At 39.0% G+C, this 17,010-nt stretch overlaps 1 protein-coding gene across 6 annotated transcripts in view; it reads left to right on the forward strand.

Moving 5' to 3' along the window:
* The window catches only part of MAST4 (microtubule associated serine/threonine kinase family member 4), a 390,562-nt gene that overhangs the window by 117,770 nt on the left and 255,782 nt on the right, over nt 1–17,010 (forward strand). The gene's annotated exons all lie outside the window — the stretch shown is intronic.

A 17,010-nucleotide genomic window follows, 5' to 3' on the forward strand; every position in this document is an offset into this window, starting at 1 on the left:
TGTAGGACTCCATTTATACCTGTGTTCGGCAGTTTGATATAGTCCCACATGTCTTAGACACTCTTTCTTTGTTTTTGTTGTTAGCATTGTTCTCTTAGTGATTCATTTGGATAATTCTATCATTTTGACGTAAACTTTGTTCAGTCAGCTGCTAAGTCCATTTCATTCTGATATCTTTCAGTGTAGCATTTCCCTTTTGTTTATTATTGTTGTTTTTTCTGTGTCTCTATTGAAATTTCCTTTGTCTCTATGCATGTTGTCAGACGTGTTTGCCACTGTATCCTTTAGCATAGTTATGTTTGAGTCTTCGATGACGCCAAGATCTTGCCTATCTCTGCATCTGCTTGTATTGCCTGTTTCTTTTCTTCACCATGTGTTACAACAATACCCAAAGTAGAGGGCACTATAATCCAGCACCATACTCAAGTGGTACGACATAGGAGAGACGCTCCTTTTTCTGGAGCTAAATATTATTTACCTCAGTTTGTAAATGTTTGGCATGCACTCAAAATTATAGACACATGGAGAAGCAAAATCTATTTATGAGGCTTCCTCTTTCACTTAGGATGTAGACACCATTCTGTTACCGTATCATTCAAAAGAAGCTGAGTAAGCTATACAATCATAAGTTTAAAAGCTCATGTAAAAAGATAAGGTAAATTCCAGAAAGTGATACACTCTTGAAAGGAAGGCAGGGGCCCATGGCTAGCTCTCAACCCTGGTAGAATGGCAGAAAGAGGAGGAAGCTGCCATAGATGGGTTAGGGAGGAACCAGAAAATTTTACAACATACATTTTATTTCTAGCTTTTCCTCATATCTTCATTCCTATTGTTCAGAGTAATGGTCTTTTGTGATTGTCTACATCCTAAGTGGAAGTGGAAGTCTCAGAAATAGGAAATTTGTCCAAGGAGATCAGGAAGTTTGCCAATGGGAAAAAGAGAACAAAGATAAGCCTTGGCCATTGATAAATAGGGGCCCAGTTGTGTTATTCTGTCAGCTATAAACACATGTGTATGGTAACAGTTCCTGGGTTTATCTTTAACACAAGGGCTATGGTATGTTAGTCACGTGTTTTTATGCTTTGTGTTCATTTCTTTAGAGATTGAATCCCTGTGGTGGACAAGGAATTGTTGTGTAGTTCTCATTTTCAGTGTTCTCTTGGATTTGTTGTGCAGTCCTGCAAGGTGTGCTGAAGACAGTTTATTGAATTACAGCATAGGGCAGCTACCTGTTTCATCACAGTGCAAAACATGACTGAAATTCAAAGTTACTAAGTGCAGTAAGTGGTATAGAACATGGTAATAGTTTGGTGCCTATTTTCTTACGGTCATCATATCATTGTACTAAAACGAAGACTCAGATAAACCTACATTTCTCAAAGCATGTTCTGTGTACATACGTGTCCCCCCCCCCCCAAAAAAAAAAAGTGTTCCTTGGTCCCATTCATTTGGGAAACACTCCTGATCATGGCCCTTGCTCTTGTTAAATAGACTGCTGATAATTGTAAAAATCTTGCGGAAATCTTTCAGTAAGTCAGTTCTCTGAGCTATATTTAATTAGGTGTTTCTCAAACTGATTTGAATATAGAACCTTTTGTCAAGGAACTGGATGTTTTTCTTGTCAAGTAACATCCATTAACAAAGTTCTTTGGGAAATGTTGAGTTAAATGGACCCTGTTGCTCTTTATTTCAGGGAATATGAATAATTCATATTAGCTGCCATTCTGCACACCTGGAAAATATTTTCCCCACTTCTTTCTGATAAGGAAGCTTGCACTTTGGGGGGAAGGAAGAGCTCTAACCCAGAAATCTATCTGATTGCAGCATCACTGCTTAGGTCTCCTACTTAGAACAGTGTTAATGTTGTACTGTGATGCCATTGACGGTGTATACTGGTCTCAGCTGCCTAACTTGTCCAAGGACTCTCCCGGCTTGCTAGTCCAGGAAAATAAGCTAGGTCAGCTGTCATATCTCCCCAAATAAGAAGAAATATAGCTAGCTTCCTAGACTGCAATTGGAGAGAAAGGTCAATCAATATATTACCTTTCCTTCCTTCTGTTCCTTGCCTGCCGGCTGAGTTGTGCTTTCTCACTGGTGGTAGTAATCTCTTCTGCTAAATTTTATTTTAACCTTGCAAATAGGTTAAAGGAAGGGCACAGTTAATAATGTCTTCTCTCATACACTTCTGAGCATATTATTGGGGCTGAATCTTGCTCCCTCTTCCCCCTAGCCCTACATAGTCCAGCTCAGATGGAGAATTATGCAAGTAGCTGGCTTTATTTATTGTGGGAATTTCTCCTAGAGCTCTGTCATGCTCTTGCACAGACAGAATACAAACATTTTTGTGATTTTTGACAGTAGCTGGGATCTGTGTGGAATAGGGGTTTTTCAAAACATTTCTCAGTCAATATGTTTACTCTACTTCACCAGCCATGCAGTGTGATACGGTGCATCACCAATACTTGAAATAGACTGCAACAGGAGGTCAGAATGGAGCATAGATTTTCTAACACAGCATGTTAGATGAAATGATTTTGTGTACTTTGAAGTGGAAAATTCAATCAGAATTTTCCACACTTTTTAGTTAAAGCAACACTGTTATTTATTGATGAAAGGTAGACTGAGAAAAATACAGAATGCAAACACAGTAGACAACAAATCTAGCATTATTCCTGGTCATAGCACGAAATACTTTCTCTCTTGTAATTTAATGAAAGCTACATGAGCTAAAAAGGGCCTGCTTAAAATAGACTATAGAATGTTTAGAGCATATGTCAACTTATTTAGCATGTGTGTGAATAAAAATGGAATCTGGCTTTTTATGAAGTTTGTTTTTCACCTAGATGGACTCCACGCTTTGCAAAGAGCAATTACAACTGCCCAGGTCATCTATTTTGGCTTAGTTTTAAAGTAACAAATCTTATTTGGAAAGTACCTGAGAGTATCCATAAGAAATTTGAGAATAGATTCGCTAAGCTTTCATTCAAGTAGGCTTAGAGAATATTTAAATTTATTACTAGTTTTTATCTGTCCTTTGGTGCACAGAAGATACATCAGCATAACTAACCTATTATGTAGATGAACACTTTATACTTTCAAATTGTAAAACTTTAGGGTTGCAATGTCAGAATTGTGCATGAATATTTAAGATACAATAATAACCTAATATCAGCGTGCTCAATGTGTGCAAGTCACTTTTCTAGGTACTTTACGTGTATCATTTAATCATCACCTCAAAACTATGAGCTTTTATTACCTGTCGTTTCCAGTGAGGGAAGAAAGCTTCAGAGCGGGTCATTTGCCCAAGGCCATACTCCTAAGCCAGTTTTCTGGGCCACTCTGCTTAGCAGCCTCCTTGAGTCTTTGCCACCTCAACACTTTCCTGCTGGTGGGACTAAGGACTCTGTGGGTTAGCAACTTAATTCAGTTGGCTAGTGTATAGCATTTAGCACATAGGATTTTTATATCTAGATTCTTTAGAAGAGACATAGAGTCTCTTACTTTGTTTCCCCGAAAACAACACCTAGCCGGACCATCAGCTCTAATGTATCTTTTGGAGCAAAAATTAATATAAGACCCAGTCTTATTTTATTGTAATATAAGATCAGATCTTTAATATAATTATAACATAATATAACGTAATATAATGTAATATAATATAATATAATTCCAGGTCTTATATTAATTTTTGCTCCAAAAGATGCATTAGAGCTGATTGTCCTGCTAGGCCTTACTTTTGGGGAAACACAGTATATGTGGAATATAAAAAAATCAAACTCGAAAAAATAGGGATGGTGGTCACCAGGGGCCGGGGGGTTGAGGGGGGTGGGAGAGATGTTATTTAAGGGTACATTCTTGTAACTAGTAGATAAATAAGTCCTGGAGATAGAATACACAATGCAGTGATTATAGACCACAAAGTGTATTATAAACATTAAGTTTGATAAGAGACTCGATCTTAACTGTTTCTACCACTGGAAGAAATAATCATGTAACTCAAGAGAGGTGTTCCTTAATGCTGGCTGCAATGGCAATCATATTGCAATATAAATGTATCAAATCAATATGTGTACACCTTAAACTTATACAATGTTATATGTCAATTATATCTCAATGAAAAAGAGACGTAATTCTTTAGTGGTCTGTTTTACTTAGTTACTGGATTTTTTCTCATTGATACATAATTCAATTTAGTGTAATTCAGTTTATTTTCCATTTTTTTACTAGAATTTAAAGTGACAGAACCATTTAAAAGCATTAGCACAAATTCATCAGCTTAGCTAAATAGTGCAGCTTTGAAATATACTTTAGGTTGCCTATAACTTTGTATTCTTCAATGTTCTAAAGTTGATTTTCCCTCTTTGTTCATATTATTTTATAGTATAGTCAGTTTTTACTGTTGTTGTTTTTTCACTTTTATTCTATAGTCAGTGAATCCAGAATCAGCTATCAATTTCAGGTTTCCAAGGTAATCCAGTGTAATCAGTGTGAGAACACATAGTTTCTGTGAAATACAGTAATCATGTCAATGCGATAACATCTAGTGTGCTTTTAGTTTTCAAAGAAAGAACCTAATTAGTATAATAGAAACCAAAGTGGAAGCTCACGCCTGAATCACACATGGAAACATTCACGTATTATAATGGGAAAATCCTCCTGGCTTGCAAATTATTATTATTATTACCATTATTATTATTGTTGTTGTTGTTATTGGTTGACAAAAATAAGAAGCCACCTAAGAAAATGTTCTTAGGTCTCAAATTTAAATATCCACCGCTTTTGTAGTCCTTGTGATCCAAAAACATCATAAGGGATCATTTTGATTTGGGGAGGATTCTGTATTTGTGGTGAGAACAGAATTCAATCTTTGGGAAGAAGCAATTAAAACCCCAAAGCCTTTTATTGTTTTCAATGCAAAAGGAAGGAAGGAAGGAAGGAAGGACAGAAGGAAAGAAGGAAGGAAGGAAGGGAAGAAGGGAAGAAGGGGAAGGGAGGGAGGAAGGAAGGAAAGAAGAAACTTCACGGCAAGGTAGTATTTTCTGCTAATTAACGGCCACAAATGTGATGCTATTAAATTTGGAGTCTCTTTGGTTAACTTCAAAGTCATTAACATACACTGTACAGCCCTGCCAAATCTATTTTGGAAAAAAGGAACCACATTGACAGATCAGAAACCAGTGATTCAAAGCTTTTCTTTCTGAAAGAACCTAATCGTAATTTAAGGAATATTTGGTCATTTTCTTGGGGTAACCAGCCCTCCTAATGCTCAGAGTTGGTGGTGCCAGAGTTGTCTTGATGCCCTTGGAGACACCCTTCTCCAAGTCCAAAACTGACTTGCCAAGTTCAGTACTAACTATTTTTGGAGAGTAGCAGGAATGCATTTAGCTACAAATGACAGAAAACTCAACTAATAGTGATTTAAACAAGGATTTATTATTAGTCACTTAAAAATGTTTGTTGGTTAAGTGTCTAGAGCTGGGGTGGTATCAGAACAGTGTCACCACAGCTGCTTTGCTCTGCCATCCTTAATGTGAAGCCTCTGACCTTGGGCAAATAGCAACGTAACTTTTCCAAGATTTAGTTTTCCCATCAGGAAAAGAAAAAAAAATGGTGGTAACCCTTCCTGTAATTGTGCGGTAGGTGTAAGCCTTAAATGAAATCCTGTACGAGAAAATGTGTAGCCCAGTGCCTGGCATTTACAAGAGCAAAGCTGATGTTTAACACTGTAGCAGCGGCCAAAGCAGCACCGGTTTTCATAGTGGTATTAGAGGGGAAGGTGTGAAGTAGGAAATAGGGGATCCTATCTAACCTCTGTTCTTCAGTCTTGAAGTTCCCAGTTCTGGCATACCATCCACTGAAGTGATCTGAAATAGTAATTGAAGAATATACTTTTTTAAAAAGTCAGATACCCTTTAATACATACTAGGTAGGACCTATTACTTACGAAGTAAAATACATTCGGAACAAGCCAATTATTTATTTTATTCTGTGACCTCTTTACAGTAAATTTCACTACCATTAAAGGCTTAAGTCACATTATTGATCATTTGAATGTGTGTCATTAATCTTCCAAATTCCTAATACATTTTATATGTACATTTTAACTGTCGTCTTTTGCATTTAGATGGAGAAGAATGGTCAGAAGAAAGCAGACTTGTGGGTATTAGCTTCATGTAGCACTTCAAGAGCTCCCTTGAGCTGATTTGCCTGTCAATTTCTGCACTAAAATAGGTTTTCAGAATAGTGACTGCTAAGCTGCGAGGTGTCCTTAGTAAATACAAATGATTAATATCAGTTGAATAATTAATTATCTCTGGTCAAATAGTCTCATCCAATTCTCTTCCCTGGTTCTATAAACAGTCTTTTTCTTTTTGCATTAATGTTGTCTGTAGTTTTAATGGGACCTTTGAATTATCTGATCCTTAAAAGTTGGTGCATGAAAGGATATTGATTCTTTAAATTAGGGGTGGTTGAAATGTTGTCATGGGCAAACTGGTCTCCTCTGATGGAACCTGGAAACCACTGTCAAGAAAACTCATCTTAAATCTGGGTTAAGATATATTTTTTAAATGATTATAACTCTTAATGATGAACTCTGGATTGGACAGTGATGTTGGTGTGGAAATACACGGAAACCGAAAGGGAAAAGTGAGCATCCGTTAGGCAGGGTTCTTTCTAGTTGCTTAATTTTTATTCCCAGTCATTGATCTTTGCTTCTTTCCTAGAGCATTTTCCTGGAGAATGAGAAGATTCTAAAATCAAATAAGGCTTTTGAACATTGAAGATGTTTGCCCTGTTCCGTTGAAGAATACTATAGATTTATAGTGATCCAAAGAGGTGTCTCATATCCACTATATTAACTAGCTTTTTAGAAGCTTATGAACATTGTAGCTTTTATTGATTCCAGGGAATTGTACCCAACAATAAGCAAAAAAAGTCGATGGTAACTTTCCTCCCATATAGGGGTGTGCAGATCAATATTTTGAATTTACTGTAATTTGCTGGTAATGAATGGAAGGACTGAAAAAATTGCGGAGCCTTGTGGGGCACAGCTGTGTGGTGTTGCCTTTTTATCTAAGCTCACTGTAGGTCACAGGCTTTCTCGAGTAACAAGAAACACAGTTGAGTGTCAGGGTGGTTATGCATATTTATCAAGAGCCTTCATAAGTCTCTTCTAAGGGAAAAAAGAAAATGACGAAACTTGTCCATGATGACCTTAATTTTATAGTCCTAAAGGACCTCTAAATGTGCACTGTCTTAAAGGCAATTAAAATTCTAAATATCTAGCATCTCTGTTTGATCCCCTTCTGCTAAAGGAATTTTCCTGCTAATTAGTAACTGGGTGTGTGATTTCACCGAAACCTGATTGGTTTAGAATCTTCCAGTTGTTTCACAGAGCTGGGCCCAGGTTTTGCATCCAGAGAGGAAGAGGCAGGGGTCCTGTACTCTTGCTCTTTGATTTTACCCACTTCTTTTTATCTGAGCTCCCACTTGTGCTCTGGGGTGCCTCATCTAATGTAAGCAGAAGGCTTAGATAGCAACGGCTGACATTTATGGTGCTCTCAGGTTTCAATGCAGGGCCTGTATTCTCAACAATCTTCTTAACACCTTATGACATACACTGTAATATCCTCTTTTATAATTTAGAAAACTGAGCCCTAGAGAAGTTAAGGAAAATTTTCAAGGATACTTTCTAGCATTAGCTAAGATTAGAATATAGGTATACCTGAATCTAGGTCGTGTTCATTTAATTCCTATGAAGTATATAACTGACTTAAATATGGTATTTTTTTTTAATGTGTAAATTTCAGTTCTCATATATGATTTCTTGTTTAGCTTCTTTTGTTGTGAAGGACTGTGGCTTCTCTAATTTGATCAAAACTAGTTTATTCAGTTTCAAAAATGACAGACACGTTAGCTTGAAAGAGGTAATTGCTCTGTTCTCTGAGAAGAAAATAAGCACACAAAATACGATATGACTGTGGAATGGGAACTATTAACCTTGAGGAAATAAATGCACTTCACTTAGTATGTAGTGGGCATGCCCTAAATTGGAGATGTTATTAATATAAGTTCTAGTTATTACTCAGCAAACCCTGCAGAGAAGCATGGAAACTTTTGACTTAGGAGGCAGACGTCCCATACATAATACTGAATTGGAAGGCAGTAGGTATATAAATATTTGATTCCCAAGGTTGGTTTTTTGACGTCAAGGGTGTAACATGTTAGAAAGCATCAGAAACCACAGTAATTGGTTGGAAAGGAAGCTTGTTTCCTTTGCTCATTTACTTGAGGTTAGCTGATTATTTGACTTGTTACGCTTCTCTACTTTAAAAGGTCTATGTTAAAAGTAACACATTTGCAAGGCTTTGCTTCAAGTAAAATCAGTGTCTATAAAAATAATTTCAGTGTGAAATTTGCTTAGAAAGAGCTGCAAAGATCTTTTTTGTCGCTCCTTTCTCAGAGTGATTGTCAGTGTGTTATCAACTATGAATGCAGCTTGCTACCCTTGGGGAGGAGCATCCCATGGTGCACATACACCAAATCTTTCTTGGTGGTGGGAAATAATTAAACTGCTCTGAACTTGGGCTGATGTGGATTCAAAGACAAGCTAATCCACTTACCCAGCTCCATGACCTTGTGTAAGCTACTTAACCTGTCTGTGTCTCAGTTCGGTAAAATGGAAATAATTGTGAAGATTAAATAAGATAATGTACATTACTATGAAGTAAACGCTAGGTACTGTTATAAGCAGATGAAGGCAAATGAGCTCAGTAAAGAAAAACGATTTCCACCATTTGTGTAAAAATTATGACGTAGAAAAGGGGTTTGATATTTAACATCCATGCAAAAATGACCTGGGATGCCAGCCTTTGCTCTTTTTATCTTACATTGCAACTTTCCTGCCCATCAGGGCCCCTCTGGCCTAACTTACACAGTTTTGCTCTCCCCTCATCCATGTTCAGATTTTCATTATGTAACTTCTGAAAGGCCCTAGGACAGCCCTTTCTCCTAATCTCTGGATGGGGCACCCTGCCCTTAGTTCCTAAGGTTCTAAACCTTCCCAGAAGTTGAGCATTTCTTCTCCACTTCTGTAGGTTCTGTGCACACATTTGTCTCTTGAATCCGCCTCTGCTCTCCCACCCCACTGCCTCTTTTTCTTGGTCCTGACACTTGGCCATGCATCCTGGACAATTGAATAAGTCTCCTAATTCCTTTCCCATTTGTCCTCCACCCTGACGCCACAGTGATCCTTTTTAACATGCTAATTTGACCATATTGTTTTCCTATTTAAAATGATCCATGATCTCCTGATTGCCTATAAGATAAAAGGCAGACCCTTCCAAAACCCTTCTAGGTTGGTTTTGTCCCTGCCTCCCTTTTCATGTCTTGTTGGTTTTTCACTACCCTCTGGTCCAACCATTCCAATTTTCCCAAGAGCTCTGTGGTGTTGCACTCCACCCGGCGTGGCTACATCTGTTCCCTCTTCCGGAATGTCCCTTTCCTCGCCCACTCCTGAGGCTGCCTAGCCAACTCCCAGACAATTTAAGAAAGATGAGTCTCAAGTATTTTGTCACTTGGGAGTATTTGATCTCAAGGAAGAGACAACACAAGTTAAACTGGTTTAAACAATAAAGGGACTTGATTGGCTGATGTAACTGAGAAATCCATGTAATAGGCAAAGTTAGGTCCATTGTTTCAAAGATATCACCCAAGACCCAGTTTCTATCTGTGTTTCTTTTCTGCCACCTTTGATGTCTACCCCTGTGGTGGCTGTTAGCTTCCTGGGGTTAACGATCCTTCTTTTCCTGCTAGTTCTCTTGGAAAAAGGAAAGTTCTTTCCCAGGAGTCTGGAGCAAACACTGTTTTGCATCTTGTTTTCCCAGAGTGACTCACATGCCACCTTTGAACCAATTCCTTTGGTCAACCAATGAGCTTTGTCATTAGCTAAATTTAACCTAAGCTGAGCCTTGAGGTTGAGAATAATGTCAGTTCCACTAGATTTTGTTGTCATGACTAATTGGGAGAATGACTGGGCAAGAAACAGACCTGACCCGCCTCAAAGTGATCACTCCCTCTCTGGGTGCTGCTGCATCCTTTGAAAAGACCTCTCTCCATCCCAGGCCTTTCCACACTATATTTTACAGCCAGCAAAATCCTTCATCCCCAATGCCTGGAACAGCACCGGCCCCAGTGGCCTTTATAAAAAGTGTGTGACGGACTAAAGGAAACCTATTTTGCTTGGTTTAATCCCCAAATGTGCCCCTTGCCTTCCCCCTTGACAAAAGATTTTGCTTTCTGTGTTTCTAAAATTGTGGAACTCCAAGGGAATTGCTTCAGTTTTGTTTTGCTTTTCTTTAAAAGGCACCTGTTTTCACCTGTACCTTTCTTCCTTGTTAGAGGAAAAGTTGCCCTCTTTTTAAAACAAAATATCAATGCTAGCCCTCTCCACTTGTGTATTCATTTAAACCCCTCTCTCAGTTGCTCACATCGCAATTTTGTCCCACTCTCACGATGGAGTGTAGAGGAAAAAGTTGGGACTGGATGATACAGGCATCCTGGCTTTGTGACCGTGGGCAATTGCTAATCTCCCCCTGGGCTTTCCATGGGAACACTTGTCCTGCCAGGTAGACAGGTGATTTTGTTATTAAATTCATAGACTATGTTTTTCGTGAGAGTTTATAGAACCAAAAGAGACAGACACCCTTATTGTAACTCAGAAGCTGTGTCTATAGAAATGGCCTAAGAGACTATGCCAAAGTCTTGAGGTTGATGGCTGTTTGTTTGGGTTCATGGTAGAATAAGTCAACTTGGAAAGAAAAGAAGAAGGTAACTACATTCTTTTGATTTTCCAAGAAAATGAATATGCGGTTTTGATCAAGTAAAATTTAAGTGACAACTGGCAAACATTTCGTGTGTACCTTTTATGGTTTACTTGTTGAACTTCACTATCAAAAGTACATATATTAAAGTGCATTATGGTTATAGATAGAAAAACAGAATGAAGTAAGACCTGCAAGAAAGGGGAGGTCCTTTAGGATTCTCCATCCCTCTCACATTCTCACTAGGCATTTTAGTGGTATTTTACCAGTTGGATGGTTTGAGTGTCTCAGTGGAGCTCTACTGACTGTTTTTCCAGCTTTACTCTACAGGTTATTTTGCAGAAAGCTATGTACTTGATGGGCGGTTCACTGGGTTTTTCCAGAGTTGTTTGAACATAAGCCCCTTTGCCTGCTGCTCTGATTCAGAACCAGGCCTTCATGGAAGATCTGGTTCTTCTGTGTGAACTTTTCTGTCCTCTGCTTCTGCTTTCACGAGTGACTCAGGAATGGCGGCCAGAGAAAATGGGTCCAAAAGCATTTCTTTAGAGAACCACTCATGGATGAGCCTATTCCTCTAGCTAATTTTATACTCTTATCGGGTAAGGGGAGTTCCATGTAAGGTACGTATCCTTGCCCTACAATGCTTTCCACTTGCAAAGGAAATAACTAAAAATCCAAATCGTCACTACTGTAATGACAGCCTAGAAAAGAAATATTCCATAAAGAAAAAGATCTAAAGGCAAACGGTTTATGTAAATAGTCCTTAAGGGGAGTTAAAGTACTAACCTCTACTAAATAACTTACACAAACAGTTCTCTCTAGATTCTCTAGGGGTGGGGTTCAGGCATTGGTATTTTTAACAGCTCCCTGGGTGACATTAATGGGCAGCCAGGCTGCATTCAGAACTCCTGCTTGACCTGAATTACTTCATTCGCTTTTATTTTCTCTCTCCTGTTAGCATTTACACATTCAAGTTATACTGCACAATCTTGTACCTGGTGATACTGCTTTTGTTTTGAGACTCTGTGTGTGTGTGTGTGTGTGTGTGTGTGCGCGCGTGCGCATGTGTGCGTATGTTTCCCAAACTAGCTTTTAAATCTGTTGATTTTGTTTCCTCCTAATGTGTTCCTAGCAGCACTCGAGACACTGCCCTTGTACATCTTGGCTCTTTGAACTCTCTCCCTAAATTAATGGTTTGTCTGTCAGTGCAGAGCAGTTGCAGTAACCCTCGATGATAGGGTAAGGCCACCAATGACTAATTAAGGAATGGCAATGATGGAGAAACACACGCACTTTAAATCTAATGGTTTCTGGAACGTAGTGAGGAAATGGTATGTGCTGGACATTGCCATTCTATTTGTTTGCAGGGTTTCTCTTTGGAGAGAGGGGGTTGCTGAACTTCCAAATCCTCTTCCTTTTTTTATTTGTTCGAGTATGAATCTTGGTAGACTTGGTCCCACCTCCCACTATGCTGGGGAAGGGAGCCAGCCAGTATTCCTTTTTCCTGCTCCCTTGACAGCTGGGGCAGAGACTCAGGTGTGATCACACTGTCAGTCACAGGACATGGCTGCCTGCCTGGAATGATGAAAGAAATGTGCTGGGACATTTAAGAGTTCCTCCCTGGGGTCTGAGCTGGAGTTGAGCATTCAGTGGCAGCGTCCTCACTGGGCTATTCCCTGGGGGTGGCCAGCGTCTCTGGGGTTCCATGTCCTGCTACCTGCCCATTTTCTGACCTCGTCTGTCCATCTGTTTTGTCACCTGTGTGAGAGCTGGTATCCACTCAATAGTTTTTACTTGTTAGCCTCATTCAGTTTCTATGGTTTTAAGAACCCCAGCCCCTGTGTAGTCCAACATACCGGTGGACAACATGCAGCACAGTTCTCCCCACTTTCAGGTGTTAAACGTTGACCTGTCTGTGGCCCTGTACGAAGGTGTGCCTCTTCTCCTTTTTCTACCTGTTCTCTCCTCCTGTCTCCGTCAGTCCCATGGCTCTGTGTACCAACTTGTATGATCATGGCTCCGAAGTCTATCTCTAGCCATGACCTTTCTCCTGAACTCAATTTCTTAAGTCCAACTGCCTATTTGGAAATTGCTATTTGGAATGCTTATAGATATCTTGAATAGTACGTGTTCAAACAGAACTGTTCTTGCCTCCAATTTCATTTGCTCAGGCCAAAAACTTTTGACTGTTTTTTTGCTTTCTCTTTCACATTCCATATCTAGTTCTTTTGTAAATTCTATAAAAACATATTTCAAATGGGACTGCTTTTCACTATCTTCACTGATTGTCCTAGCCACAATCTCCTGTCACTTAGACTACTTCTATAATCTTCCAAAAATTGCGATTAAGCATTGCCTTAAAATAAGCTTTGAATATTTACATATTTTTGTACACCCCTTCCATTCTCTACCTTAACCTCCACCCCCTACCTGTCTTCATCTCTCCCTACCTCTCTCTAGAAAATTGATGAGAGAGAATTCCTAAATACCCTTCCACCAGTTTCCCGATTTAGTTTCGTCTTACACAACCTTAATACATTTGTCAAAACTATGAAATTAACATTGGTACATTACTATTAACTAAACTATAAATTTTAGTCACATATCACCTGGTTTTCTATGAATGCCCTTTTTGTGATCCAGAATCCAATCCGGGATCCTACATTGCATTTAGTCATCATTTCTCTTTAGTGTCCTCTGATCTGTGACAGTTTCTCATTTGTTCCCTGTTTGTCAACCTTGACAGTTTCAAAGAGCGCTGGTCACATATTTTGTAGCTTCTCCCTCAGTTTGGGTTTGCCTGCTGTTTTTTCACGGTTACACCAGAGTTAAGGATACTTAGGGAGAATGCCATAAAGGTGAAGTCCCTTCTCACACATCAGATCGCGGACACAGGACATCAATGGGACTCATCATTGGTGTTGTTAGCCTTAATCGCTTGTTTAAGATGATGTTTCTTTACTGAAAGCGAGCTATCCATCCCATTCTCAAGGGAAAGAGAATTAAGCTCCACCTCTTGGAGGAAGGGATATCTACATATGTTATGTGTAATATAATATATGTAAGTCTCCCTTCTCTTCTGAATCAAAAAGTGACCTATCAGTTAAAAAGAGTAGTTCAAAGATTTCCTAAGTCCAAGTTCTGAAAATTAAGTTCGCAAACTCATCCTAGGAAAAGTTCTACATGCCTCATTGCTGAATATCACTGTGGTCACCTTCGAAGTACTCCCCTTGGGAAGCTATGCACCAACACCAGTGCCTAGTCCACCCTTCAAAGCAATTTTGGAACTCTCTTTTCTGGAATGGCCATCAGAGCTGTCGTCGTATTACCCTTGATGTCCTGACTGCCATCAAAATTTCTTCCTTTCAATATTTCCTTCATCTTTGGGTAAAGAAAGAAGTCATTGGGGGCCAGATCAGGTGAGTAGGGAGGGTGTTCAAATACAGTTATTTGTTTACTGGCTAAAAACTCCCTCACAGACAATGCCGTGTGAGCTGGTGCATTGTCATGACACAGGAGTCGTGAATTGTTGGCGAAAAGTTCAGGTCGTCTAACTTTTTCACACAGCCTTTTCAGCACTTCCAAATTGTAGACATGGTTAACTGTTTGTCCAGTTGGTACAAATTCATAGTGAATAATCCCTCAGATATCAAAAAAAGGTTAGCAACATTGTTGCAGCAAGTCCCGTGAACTTGTCAGCCTTGTATATGTGGTCTGTGTAGCAATATTATTCTATTAGTGTATGTATATCTATTAACACATTGAATAGTGTAAATATTTTTAAAATTACCATTGTGGACATTGTTGCACATACTAAATATGGCAGTGTTCTTTACTGTCTTTATGGATGAAACAAGTTATTTTCTCCTTGTGAGGCCCACAATCATTTGTTGTGACCCTCTTTTCTTCTTGGACTCCCAGAAATTCTCTTCCTGGATTTGGGGAACCCTGGGGTGCCTTCAGTCCTATCAAGGAATCACAAGAAAAGAGGACGGTTCTTAGACAAGATTAACTTGATCTTTATTTTCAATGTACATACTTGCTAGTTAACACTTTTAGAAAGGAAGCATAAAGGGTACAACACTATTAAGCAACTGATGATATACAGCATTCTAAAACATATTACACATCACCGAGTAATCAATAAAAGTGAAAATTTTTAAGAATTTAATCTTAAATGTGTTCTTAGTAATTTTTTTAATCCATGTGATGGTTAATAATTATGTATTATTTAGTTCAGATTGATGCTTCTGCCCTTTTTCTCTCCCCACCCTCCTTTAGCCCTCCTTTAATTCTTACCTGATGCTAAATTTTTAATGCATGTTTCAAATACACTAAGCACACACTGGTTTGTGACTGGGACCAATACCACATGTGTTGTCTAATTATCTAAGTATGTGTTAGTGACCTTATCCTGACATTAAGGAAATGAAACGAGGACACACACACACCAAGTACCACAGGGGCTTGGGCAGTAAGTGCCTGATGCTGCTCGTTTACGTCTGACCAGGACAGACTGAGCAGGCTGCGGTCCCCGCGCATCGGAGCGGCAGCTGCTCCTCACTCAGGCTGCAATTGCTTAGTCCGCTTGGTATTTGCAGCCCTCTGCAGCTACTGTTCACAAGGTCTTGGCCACAGTGCCTTCATTTCTCTCACTTTATTACCATCACATCTGATTCCAATTTGCTACCAAATTGAGTTTCCAATCCCAAGCCTGACATTCAAGCCGTCAGGTGGATTAGCTCCTTGGGCTTGGTTAGCGTGGAAGCTTCAGGTCAGTTGACAAGTGGCCTATTAAATGTACTCGGCGCCTCAGCTTGGAACCTGGGCTGCCGTCCCGTGGAGCAGCAGTGCTGGGTTACACACCGTAACCTTTCTGCTTGTTTAGAACTCATAATTCCAGACCTATTGGAAATACTTCTGATTAAAAACAGAGTTGGTTTTTATCCCTTATCGTGCTGTTTCAGCAGTTTTTTCCCTCAGAGCAAAGCAGCCAGCTTACAGTCCGGTCATTTGGTGAAAAAAATGATCGATTCAACTCTTTGGGATCATTCATTTGGCCTTTCCCTTTTATAGTGATCTATTTGCATACAAAGTTAAATAACGTCTGATTTTTTTTTTTTTCTGTTATGAATGCTAACACCTCAGGTGCCTCTCCTTTTCTTTGTATACTCCTGTCAGATCAACTTCCTGGACAGAGCAGTGTTTACTTATTTGAGCTTTAGGCTTCTTGCTATGCAGTGAGTCTCAGTAAATTTTTTCTAAAAGGAATATAGTCTGGTGAACAGTTACTTCTAGGGCATTCTCTCTTTTTTTCCCTTTTTTATACCCGAATACAAAACTAATTTCTTAGTACTTGTCATAACCAAAGATTCATATATAGAAAATTACTCAATGGTTTTCCATTTACATTTTAGTTCCCAAGGAAAACCGTTAGTCAGAGACTTTTCTCTTGTCATTACAGGCTTTAGTAAATGAAGGTATGTTTATGTTTTAGAATCAGGAAGCCAAGTTCAGCAAACACTATAATTTCTTGGGGTTAATCAAGGATTAGAGATAAAAGCAAAACAAAACAAAAAAATTAAAGCATTTCACCACTGAACCTTGCAGCCCTGGGGCGGGGGTCGATGGGGGGGGATTGTTATCTATTGGGAGAAGGAAGAAGATACTGTTCCTAAAATTGTTGATTGTTTCTTCTTGCAATTAAGCAGTGATATTGTTATTATAATCCTGTATCAAAATACATTTGTCAATTTAAAAGTAAGGCAATACATTTAGAGCAGCACCCTCACCACTGGTCTGCTGCTCTCAAGGCCATGTTCTATAAGTTGCCAAGTTCTATAAGTTCTATAAGTTGGAGGAAATTGCACTGTTGAGAAGACGTGAGGCCATTGTCCAGGACAAACATTTAAGGAGCCCATAAAAATGAGGGACAGGGTTTGAAGATGGGTTTGAAGCTTTGGGGGAAACACCTTTCTAAAGAGGATGCTCCAGCTCCTGGAAGACAAAAAAGTAAATGATAATTATGGAAATGAAAAAAAAAACACAAATTTGGTGGAGACTTTGAAATTTTTAGTACGTTCTTGTTGAATTTAAAAAGCGAGATGACTCATTGCTTCCTATTCTTTAATTGTTACCATCAAGTAATCATTCTTGAGTACCCCAGCTTCTGAAAATTTCATTAGTG

Source organism: Rhinolophus ferrumequinum, chromosome 7, assembly GCF_004115265.2.
Source record: "Rhinolophus ferrumequinum isolate MPI-CBG mRhiFer1 chromosome 7, mRhiFer1_v1.p, whole genome shotgun sequence".
Lineage (NCBI taxonomy): Eukaryota > Metazoa > Chordata > Mammalia > Chiroptera > Rhinolophidae > Rhinolophus > Rhinolophus ferrumequinum.